Raw genomic sequence first — 12,019 nt, 5'->3', positions numbered from 1 at the left:
GAACTGATATCTATTGGACCTGTAGTAATGCCCCCTCTTTGATTTCAGATGTTGATAATTTGTGTCCTCTCTTTTTTCTTATTTAACTTGACTAGAGGCACAATGCCAGAGCATGTTCAACTACCGTACAGTTGCGCTCATTTCACATGCTAGCAAGGTAATGCTCAATCCTTCAAGCTAGGCTTCAACAGTATATGAACCAAGAACTTCGAGATATACAAGCTACATTTAGAAAAGGTAGAGAAACCAGAGATCAAATAGCCAACATCCACTGGATCATAGAAAAAGCAAGGAAATTTTTTAAAAAATCTGCTTCATTGACTACACTAAAGCCTTTGACTGTGTAGATCACAACAAACTATGGAAAATTCTTAAAGAGATGGGAATACCAGACCACCTGACCTGCCTCCTGAGAAACCTGAATGTAGGACAAGAAGCAACAGTTAGAACCTTATGTGGAATAATAGACTGGTTCAAAATTGAGAAAGGAGTATCTCAAGGCCGTATATTGTCATCCTGCTTATTTAACTTATATGCAGAGTACATCATGCAAATTCTGGGCTGGATGAATCACAAACTGGAATCAAGATTGCCGGGAGAAATATCAATAATCTCAGGTATGCAGATGACACCACCCCAAAGGCTGAAAGCAAAGAGGAACGAAAGAGCCTCTCGATGAAGGTGAAAGAGGCGAGTGAAAAAGTTGGCTTAAAACTCAAGATTCAAAAAACTAAGATCATGGCATCTGGTTCCATCACTTCATGGCAAATAGATGGGGGAAAAGTAGAAACAGTGACAGATTTTATTTTCTCAGGCTCCAAAATCACTGTGGATAGTGACTGCAGCCATGAAATTAAAAGACACTTGGTCCTTGGGAGAAAGCTATGACAAACCTAAATGGCATATTAAAAAGCAGAGACATCACATTGCCAGCAAATGTCTGTATAGTCAAAGCTCTGGTTTTTCCAGTAGTCATGTATGGAAGTGAAAGTTGGACCATAAAGAAGGCTGAGTGCCGAAGAGTCGATGCTTTCCAATTGTGGTCCTGGAGAAGACTCGAGAGTCCCCTTGAACAGCCAGAAGATCAAACCAGTCAATCCTAAAGGAAATCAACCCTGAATATTCACTGGAGGGACTGATGCTGAAGCTCCAATACTTGAGCTATCTGATGCGAAGAGACAACTCACTGGAAAAGACCCTGATGCTGGGAAAGATTAAGGGCAAGAGGAGAAGCAAGCAGCAGAGGATGAGATGGTTAGATAGCATCACTGAGTCAATAGAGAAAAGTTTGAGCAAACTCTGGGAGATAATGAAGGACAGGGAAGCCCGGCATGCTGCAGTCCATGGGGCTGCAAAAAGACACAACTTAGTGACTGAATAATAACAAGAGTCATATTGCTTTTATTGGTCTTTTTCAAAGAACTATTATTTGATTGTATTGATTTTCTCTATTGATTTGTTTTCAATTTCACTGACTTCTGGTATAATTCTTTTTTTTCTTTCTTATGCTTACTTTGGATTTAATTTGCTGTTGATTTTTTCCAGTTTGCTAAGGTGGGAATTTAGATTACTGATTTTATATCTTTCTTCTTGTCTAATACCTGCATTCAGTGCTGTAAATTTCTCTCTAAGCACTGCTTTTGATGTATCCCTCATACTTTGATAAGTTGTGTTTTCATTGTCATTAGTTCAAAATATTTTTAATTTCTTTGATTTTTTTGTTTGAAAAATGTATTATTATTTACTACAAGTTTCACTATAAAGACATAGAAATTGAAACAGTATAGTATTGGTGTAAATAAGGTATATAGGTCAATGAAACATGATAAATAACCTAGGAATAGACCAGCCTGCTGCTGCTACTGCTAAGTCCCTTCAATCGTGTCTGACTCTGTGTGACCCCATAGAGGCAGCCCACTAGGCTCCTGTATCCCTGGGATTCTCCAGGCAAGAATACTGGAATGGGTTGCCATTTCCTTCTCCAATGCATGCACGCTAAGTCGCTTCAGTCGTGTCCAACTCTGTGCGACCCTATGGACAGCAGCCCACCAGGCTCCTCTGTCGAGAGGATTCTCCAGGCAAGAATACTGGGGTGGGTTGCCGTTTCCTTCTCCAATAGACCAGCCTGTACATGGGTAAGTTGATTTGTGACTGAAGTGTCAGGGTAAGTCAGTGGAGGGAAGGATTGGCTGTATAACAAATGGCGCTGTAACAGTTGGACATTCACATACATGCTGGGCTGAAAACAAGCCTCAGCTGTTCTTCATACCCTTCACAAAAATTACCTTGAAATGGATCGGAGACCAATACATAAGAGCTAAAATATGAAGGACTAGAAGAAAATGTGGAAGGACATCTTTGTGATCTTGAGATAGAGAAAGACTTCTTATATAGGACACAAAAAGCATAAAACATAAAAGAAAAAACTTAATCGGACTTCATTCAAAATTAAAAATTCTTACTCTTCAAAAGATACTCTTAATAGAAGACAAGTCACAGAGTGGGAAATCTATTTATGAGACATTTGGGGGAAAACTTTATATCCAAGAATTTTAAAAGAATAATTCTAAATTTATAAAAAGAAACTCCAATTAATAAATGGATGAAAGATTTGAAGAGATAAATCACCAAAGATAAGTGATTGGCAAATAAGCATATAAAAAGATGTTCATCATTAGGTTTTAGGGAAACAGAAATTAAAAACCGCAAAAAGAAGCCCTGACTATACTACATAGTATCTATGCTGTAGGTACTATAAACCTGACTAGAATGGCTAAAAAGAATTTCAGTAATAGTAACAAGTGCTGACAAGGATACAGAGCAATTGGTGGAAATACAAAGTTTGGTAGTTTCGTATTCAAGTTAGTCATTTGCCATGTGACTCAGCAATCTCACTCCTGATATTTACCCAAAAGATGTGAAAACATAAAAGATGCACACAAAGACATCTATCCAAGTGTTCACAGGATCTTTATTTGTAATGGCCAAAAACTGGACACAACCCACATGCCTACATATATTTATACAATGGAATGCAGCAATAAAAAGGAGAGTACTACTTATACATGCAGCAACATACATGAATCTCCAGAGCATCACATTCAGTGGAAGCAGCCAGACACAAAAGACGATATGCTCTATGATTTCTGAATTTCTCGAGAAGGCAAAACCGAAAGGCAGAAATCAGGTCAGTGGTTGCCAGGGGCTATGGGTGGGATAAGAGGACTGACTGCAGAGAGGCAGGAGGGAACTTTCACAGGTTATGAACACGTCTTCTGTCTCTGTTGTTTAGTAGCTACACTTGCCAGAATTTACCCAATTTTTATGAAGAATATTAACTTCAATAAGACAAAAAGATGGGGGGTGGGGCAGGGAATCTTGCTCTATATGTTAACCAGCACAATCCAAAACAGATGAAGAATCTGGGAGGGACAAGATGGCAGAGTAGAAGGACCTTGAGTTCACCTCTTCTCATGAGCACACAAAAATCACAACTGCTGAAGAGCTATTGATAAAAGAGATTGGAACCTACCAAAACAGATATTCTACATCCAAAGACAAGTAAGAAACCCCAACAAAACTGTAGGAGGGGCATACTTGAAATACAATCAATTCCAATACCACCCAGGTGGGTGACCCACAAGCTGGAGAACAATTATATCACAGAAATTCTCCCACAGGAGAGTTCTAAGCCTCATGTCAGACTCCCCAGCCTAGAGGTCCAGCATGAGGAGGAGGAGCCCCCAGAATACTCTGGCTTTGAAGGCCAGCAGGGTTTGACTGCAGGAGCTCCACAGGACTGGGAAACAGGCCACTTCTGTAGGGCACAACACAGGGTCTCACACACTAGGACCCAGGGCCAAAGCAGTGACATTGTAGGAGCCTAGGCCAGACCTATCTTGATGGGTCTCCTGAGGAGGTAGGGAGAGGGAAAGGCAGCTGTAGCTCCCCCTGGGGATGTGGCCACTGGTGGTGGTGGCAGAGATATTGGAGGATGTCATCTACATGAATGCTCATGGAAGGCAGACATCTTGCCTGGGTCATAAGCACCAAGGCCTAGCCCCACCCAACAGCCCGTTAGGCACCAGTGCTGGGATGTCTCAAGCCAAGCAGACAGGCTGCCTCAAAGCTTCCTGAGCTCACGGCCACCTTGGCACAGCCCCGCCCACCAGACCCAGCTCCACCCACCAGTGGGCAGGCACCAGAAACAAAACTATGATTCTGCAGTCTGCAGAACTGAGTCTGTAAACTCAGGTCAGAATCGACCCTGGGAACAGCTGGTCCCTGCCCTTGCGTGATGAGAGGGGAATGCACTGCTGGGACACTTCTCCAAGGTCGAGAAATGTAACCTACCACAGATAGAAAAGGAGTATGTTCCAGACGAAGTAATAAGATAAAACCTCTCAAAAAAAGAAGAAAACAACTAAGAATTGGAGTGGAAATAGGAAAATCTACCCGAGAAACAGTTCCAAGTGATGATCATAAAGATGATCCAAGAACTCAGGAAAAGAATGGATGCACAGATTAAGAAGTTTTCAGCAAAGAGAAAATATAAAGAACAACCAAAGAGTTGATGAATACAATAACTGAAATGAAAAATACATTAGAGGCAATCAGTAGCAGAATAAATGAGGCAAAAGAACAAATTGTGTACGACTCTTTGCGATCCCATGGACTGTAGCCTACCAGGCTCCTCAGTCCATGGAATTTTCCAGGCAAGAGTACTGGAATGGGTTGCCATTTCCTTCTCCAGGGGAATCTTCCCAACCCAGGGATCGAACCCGGGTCTCCTGCATTGCAAGCAGACGCTTTACCATCTGAGCCACCAGGGAAGCCCTAGTGAGCTGAAGACAGTGGTGGAAACCATTGCCATAGACCAGAATGAAGAAAAAAGAAATGAAGACAGTTTAAGAGACCTCTGGAACATCACACATAGTAACAGTCACACTACAGGGGCCCGAGAAGGAGCCTGACAGAATATTTCAAGAGGTAATCACTGAAAACTTCCCTGTCATGGGAAGGGAAACTCACCCAAGTCCAGGAAGCACATAGGGTCCCATACAGGATTAACTCAAGAAGAAACAAGACATAAAGGCACACAGTAATCAAACTGACAAAAATTAAAGAGAAAATATTAAAATCAACAAGAGGAAAGCAACAAATAACACACAAGGGAACTCCCATAAGGCTAGCAGCAGATTTTTAAGCAGAACTTTGCAGTCCAGCAGGGAGTGGGGTAACAAAGTGATGAAAGGGGCAAATCTACAATCAGGAATACTCTTCCCAGCAAGGCTCTCATCTAGATTTGATGGAGAAATCAAGGCTTTACAGACAAGCAAAAGCTAAGAGAATTCAGCACCACCAGTCTAGCTTTGCAACAAATGCTTAAGAAACTTCTCTAGGAGAAAAAGATCACAACTAGAAACAAAATTATGAGGGGAAAAGCTCACTAGTAAAGGCAAACTTAGTAAAGGTAGGAAATCATCTACACATAAACATGGTATCAAAACCAGCAATCTTGAGGAGAGCACAGATGCAGGATGTTGGAAGTGCATTTGAAATGGGAAACCAGCAACTTAAAACAATCTTTTTATACATAGACTGCTATATTGAACCTCATGGTAACTGCAAACCATAAGTCCAATAGATACATACACAAAAAGGAATCCAAACAACTCTGAAGTTGGTTATCAAATCACAAGAGAAAAGAGGAAAGGAAGGAAAACAGTCCTTCAGTACACCTAGCTAAGCACTTCTGCTTTTGAGCACTCATGCTTCCTTCTGCTCAGATCCTGAACAAGGTACTCCACTAGCTACCCAACCCTCCAGCCAATCGGGGCAGAATCCAAAGAACCTGGAGCAGCCCTGAGGTCCATAGGCTCACATGTGGGACACAGTCCCGCCTAATTTGGGGAATGGACACAGACTGGAAATAATCAGATACTATGAACATGTTATTTCTGTATTTGATTATTTTTTCATAGTACCTGGACAAACATTTGAAAATTACTAGACACACAATGAGGATAGTAATCAAAATGCATCTTTGTATTATTCTCTGGATGTATTTTTTCCCCCAGTGGTTAAAGCAGATGTACTATGTATATTTAATAGACCACAAATAGGCTGTTTTGGTTAACCTAAAGTTCAAATTAAATCATGTATAAGCCAGAATATCCCCGTACCTCAATATGTAGAAACTTCTTAGATCATTTTCCCCTTTTAGCTGTAAATCTTTCCATATTAGGCATTGATGAGCAGTATATTTTTCCAACATTCCCAGAATGGCTCATTTACTGCTCTCGGTCCATCCATGTCCCTCAGTGATAGGCCTCCTTTTTGTTTATGTATTTGCCTGATTGCCCACATTGGGGGAACACTCATCATGAAGAGGCTCAGAGATATGTTAATGAGGAAACGCTTTATCGGCCATATGTTTTATTCTTTATACCCCACTGTCACACAAACATTGTACATATGCTTTAAGCAGTCGACTTAAAGCCAGCAGTGCTACACATCATGGGTAGTTTTACTCTGTGACAACTTCACTGCACAATTTTTTTCCATCCTGAACATTGGGGTCAAAAGTATGGTTAACACTGGGAAGACCCAGAGGGATGGGATGGAGAGGGAGGCAGGAGGGTGGATCGGGATGGGGAACACATGTAAATCCATGGCTGATTCATGTCAATGTATGGCAAAAACCACTACAATATTGTAAAGTAATTAGCCTCCAACTAATAAAAATAAATTTAAAAAAAAGTATGGTTAAAAGCAAAACAATAACTTTCTATTAGAAGTCACTGTTACCAAAGTCAGTTCAATATTCCAGGAGAACTTTGTTTTCTTAACAGAAAAAAACAAATTTAGTCTTGCATCAGTTTACTGTTAATAGTAACAAAATTCATTTACCCAGTTAAATTCAGTCTAATCTTAATCCTGATAGCATACAAAAGTCATTTCTCAAAGTTCCTTTTTCACAAACCTTTTATTATTTTCTGGGTCCAAACAGATTTTTCCCTCTTTTCCCCAACAACCAACTGTAGGACAAAATCATCATTTTTCCGTAACAACAATATATCCAGTCTTTATTCCTTCCCTTCACCAACAACATATATCCTACTTGCTTTATACATTGAAATGCTTCCCTAATCATTTTTATGTATCACAAATTTTAACCCTTGAAAACTGTAACAAAACCAAGAAACAAGTGATTGAAATATTATACCAGCATTTTCTGATTGGCAGACTTGAGAACATATTCCATAACCTCTAAAGACATAGATTTTTCATAGCACAATTTCCAAGCACTTTTAGTTTCCCTCCTGGTCTTGCAAGAAGGCAAAAATAGATAAATTTAGGTTTGTTGATATGTGAACACTTACCTTTTTTAAACCAATTAAATAGAGCTCCTTTACAAGTTAATCTCAGCAGTATTATCCATCTTGAGACAAACATCCAGAGATCTCATTGTTTCATCTTTTTATATTTCATGAATTAGCCTTTGCAGTTAAACTTATCAGTTTATGAATAACAGAACAGTCAAATTTATACAGCCGATTTAAAAATCCTGCTTTTTCTTTTTCCTCCTTCTCCCCCTCCCCACTTTGGCTTGAAGTTTTCTGATTAACCCAGGGCTGAAGTCCCAGGCAAAGTGGGTTGTGTTTGTATTTCAAGGGCATGATGAATTAACTTCAAGTTTTCTCCTAGGCATATTTTTGTTTTCTCAGGATCAGAGTTCTGGAGGGGAAAAAAAAATTCTATAAATCTAACTGTCTCTAACTGCATATACAAAAAGAACCAGGTTTTAGAATTTGAAAAGAATTTCATCTTAACCAGTTTTTTCCAAAATCTAAAGAACACAATTGCCATACGTTAGTTTAAAAAACAAAACAAAAAAAACCCTTTAGTCATAGTTTCAAAGCTTGAATTTTTCTTAATAAATTGAACCTGAATTTCTCATTTTACAAAAGACAAAGATACCAGTCACACAGATGGAATACATATTCACACAGCAAAAAACAGATGTGTCACAAACCATCTGAGAGTGACCAGTACAGAATCCCAAAAAAACACTTCCCCGACACAAATGGTCCTCAGTGGTAGTTGGACATCAGAACCAATTGGCAAAATGCCCAAATGACACTCAGTGCCCACAAGCAGTCCTCAACAGTAGACAGATGTCAGAACCAGTTGGCAAAATGCCCAAGTAGCTCTTGGTGCCCACACACAGTTCTCAATGTCATGCACATGTCAGAACCAAATGGCAAGAATGCCCAAATAGCACTTCATACTCACAAGTGGGAAGGTTGCCCGGTACACAGCAATGGGCTTATCCCATCTTGGAGCTTGTCACCTCATCCCCAATGCATGTTTCCATTCCACTAAGGAAAAGTGTAGGCTGGCAGCTAGTGCCAACAGGGGAGAAACAGGGAGGATCCTCAAAACAAATGGTTTTGACAGCTGCTAGGAACGTCCCCCAAACCCCCTTCTCGAAGCCAGCTAGTCACGAGCAACAGGCTCATACGTTGTTGTCATGGCCCTGGGAAACCCAGGGGAGCCAGGTGTCATCAAAGCACAAGAGCTGCAACAGTCAGCCCCATGTTGGGTGACAGAAAACCGTTACTGGAAGTAGGGGTCCCGCTGCTCACTCTCAAAAGCCTATAAAGCGACCAGATGGGTAGAAAGGAAAGTTTGCTTGGGTTTGGATGCCAGCAACCTGGAGTGGGTGGAGGGCAGACATCTGTCCAAAGGCTGACTCCCCTCCACCCCTCGCCACAGTGCAATTAGGGGGCAAGAGCTTTTATAGAGACAGGCAGGGCCAGTACTCTTGCCTGGAGAATCCCTTGGACAGAGGAACCTGGAAGGCTACAGCCCACAGCGTCACAAAGAGTTGGCCAGAACTGAAGGGTCTGAGCACGCACACAGGCACACCTGTCATGGCTACAACCTGGTCATCATGTAATTAACTTCTTCCACCTGGGGGGGGTGGGTTTCGGTATCTATAAGGTAACTCACAGGATATGGCTCAGAATATTATCTATAGCCCTTGAAAAGGAACTGAAGGTCCCTGACTATGTTTCATGAGTACATTATTATTATTTGGTCTCCTTTGATTGTTTCCTTTTGTTTCCACATGTTCACATTTCTCTGATTAAACGTATTCTTTGACTAAAGTTTTCCACAGGTAAAAGGCAGGCAGAGGACAAGGCGGGGAGGGGCTGCAAGTGTCACGGGGTCCTGCTCTGTTTCAATGAGAGATATTTGGATGGTCATCTACTGTGGGCCAGAATTACATTAAGCACTTAAACTTTATTGTTGAATTTGAGTGGTACTCATCCAGCCTGGACCCTCATCAGATCATGGCCAATAACATGAACAAACATTCCTTTGGTGTCTTGACATAGTTGAAAAGGGCTTGGTCAAAAGATACACTAAGAAACAACAAATGTGAGATGTACACAAATTCTGGGTTCCTAGAGAATCATGGATTATAGGTTATAGTTCACACTGTCATCAGGAAACTCACCCAACATAGGTTTGTAAAATTACATCAGTGGTGAGATAAGGAAGTTGGAAAAAGTAGTGATTGGTAAGGTTGAGTCACGATTAGTCTCAGGTGGGAGCAATTCATCCGATTCTAACAAGCTCCCCTAGTATGCTAAAAGCCCACTGATCCTCAGACTACACTTTGCATGGCAAACTCATAGACCTCCTTGATACCAGTTTAAAAAGGAAAAAATAGAGTTGACTAACTTGGATCTAAGCCATACATGTAGTTGGCGTTAGAACCTGCCAGCCAAGGTGCATGATCTTACCAGAAAAGTAATCATTTACAGAGGGAAAAGACCAAGCCAGTCCTGAGACTCAGAACATGAGGAAGATGGAGCCTGGAGTTGAGGGGTCTGGAAACACATGTGTGTTGTGTTAGTTGCTCAGTCGTGTCTGGCTCTTTGCAACCTCAGACTGTAGCCCTCCAGGGTCCTCTATAGAAATGAAAATAGAGAAAGAATGGGCAGCAGTCATAGAAAGAGCAACAACGTTGTTCAACCTAATAAGTAACCCTTGTTTGAAAAGCAGAGAGGGTAGCCTGGATATTTGAAGCCAGTCCTGGGAACGCCAGACTCAAGACACTAGACTCAGGCACAGAAAAAGGCAAACGTCAAAGTCTTAACAACAAGCAACGGAAAGAAAGCAGCGCAGGCAAACCAACACTGTAAAGCAAATGTCCAGAAGGCAACCAGGTAGATTCCCAGAAGTAGGAAGTGAACTTACTGCTCATCTTCAGCTTCCAGAAGGAACTGAGCAAGCAAAATCAGTGTCCTAGTCCCAGAGGAAATAGCATGTCCAGCAAGGAATCCAAAAAGAGATGAGGTGTGGGAGCTGGAAAACTCAGCAAAGGCAGACAGAGTTATGTCTGCTACCCGCATCAAATCCGACGTCAAGTTACGTCATACGGAACCAATGAGAGGCCTGTATTCCTACACGTGTGAGTTAAGTGGCTCTAGCTGTGAAAATTGGCAAATAGCATGAGGGAGGAGGCACGCTGGTAGAGCCCTGAGTCTGAAAGTGAGGTCCCAGATCTGCAGTAGCAGCATTACCTGGGAACCTGTTAGGAACTGTAAATTCTCAGTCCTGCTCCAAACCTACCAGTCAGAAACTGTGGGGTAGTGTCTCCAGGTAATTCTGATACAAGCTCACTGCAGTAGTCTGTTGAAAGCATGGTGGAGAGATAAGGCCAGGTGTGGTAAAGGACGATCATTGTAAGTAGGTTTGCTAATGGTACGTTTAAAGAGCTAGTGAAGAGTAAAGTCTGTTTACAGGAAGGAAAAAACCCAGTAAAGATAATGTAGAATAATAATAAAATATGTTCAGTGATTCACAACAACAAAAACCAATGTGGATGAATGTAAATTGTAGTAAAAAAAAAATACAGGTGAAAATGTAATAACTGGCATTAACAATCTTTGCCTTTAAAGCTTTTTATTTCCCAGACACATAAATGTGTCTACTGGTAAGAACACTGTCTCTTTCAGAAGTATTTCTCTAGCATGGTAATGGAAGCCACCTTAGGTAGGTAACTCTTTAGCCAAGCAAGTCATGTAATACAAACATGTAACAGGGTATTCAGAAAAATTGCTAAAAATCCTGATCCAAAAACATGCATCTTCAGAAAGTCACACAGTACGATGAAAGTGGAGGTTGTTCAGTCAGTAAGTCGTGTCCGACTCTTTGCAACCCCATGGACTGCAGTACGGCAGGTTTCCCTGTCCTTCACTATCTCCCAGTTTGCGCAAACTCATGTCCATTGAATCAGTGATGCCATCCAACCTTGTCATCCTCTGTCGCCCCCTTCTCCTCCCACCCTCAGTCTTTTCCAGTATCAGGGCTTTTCCAAATTCCAAAAAATGGAGGTAGCAGTGTGTATGGGGTGGGTGGGTTATTGGTTTCTTTTTTCATATTCAAATTTTACCTTCTTGTCTGACCTTATCAATATAGACATCCCCCAACACCACATGTTTATCATATCCCAAACCAATATTATTTCTCCCCCTCAATAATTTTCTGCTTCTGTTTCTCTCCAAAAACTGCTCCTTTTCCTTCTTTTGATTCCTTGTTTTAGAGATGTCAGCTCCATCTATGTGTTCTCCCAGACTAGAAACATAGGTATCTTCTTGATTCTTCTAATTCTTTTGCCCATTTTTCTTTTGGATTGATTTTTTTAAAGTTGTTTTTTTTTAAATATTAAGGACATTAGCTCTTGTCTGTGTTGTATAGGTGAATGTTTCCCAGTTTATGGTTTATTTTTGTATATCAAAATTTCATGTGTGTGTGGTATAGCTGTTTTAAATTTTTATGTGTTCAAATTTATCAGTTTTAGGTTTCTATATAATCAAATTTATCAGTAATTTTTCTTTATCTATCAGACTGTTTCATTCAGTAAACATTAAGAACTTTTCAAAAGTCTATAAAAATACTTGAAATCTGAAACAAAATATTTTCGCTCCAGAAAAAAAAA

At 40.8% G+C, this 12,019-nt stretch overlaps 1 protein-coding gene and 1 non-coding gene across 2 annotated transcripts in view; one reads left to right on the top strand and one right to left on the bottom strand.

Annotated features, from left to right (window-relative positions):
* Positions 1–12,019, top strand: part of ACBD6 (acyl-CoA binding domain containing 6) — a 193,237-nt gene that overhangs the window by 178,569 nt on the left and 2,649 nt on the right. The gene's annotated exons all lie outside the window — the stretch shown is intronic.
* On the bottom strand, positions 4,761–4,832 carry TRNAC-GCA. Its single transcript has one exon. It is a non-coding gene; the product is annotated as a tRNA-Cys (tRNA).

This window comes from Cervus elaphus, chromosome 14 (assembly GCF_910594005.1).
Source record: "Cervus elaphus chromosome 14, mCerEla1.1, whole genome shotgun sequence".
Taxonomy (NCBI): Eukaryota; Metazoa; Chordata; class Mammalia; order Artiodactyla; family Cervidae; genus Cervus; species Cervus elaphus.
The sequence above is the reverse complement of the archived record's forward strand: the minus strand, read 5'-3'. Positions and strand labels throughout refer to the sequence as shown.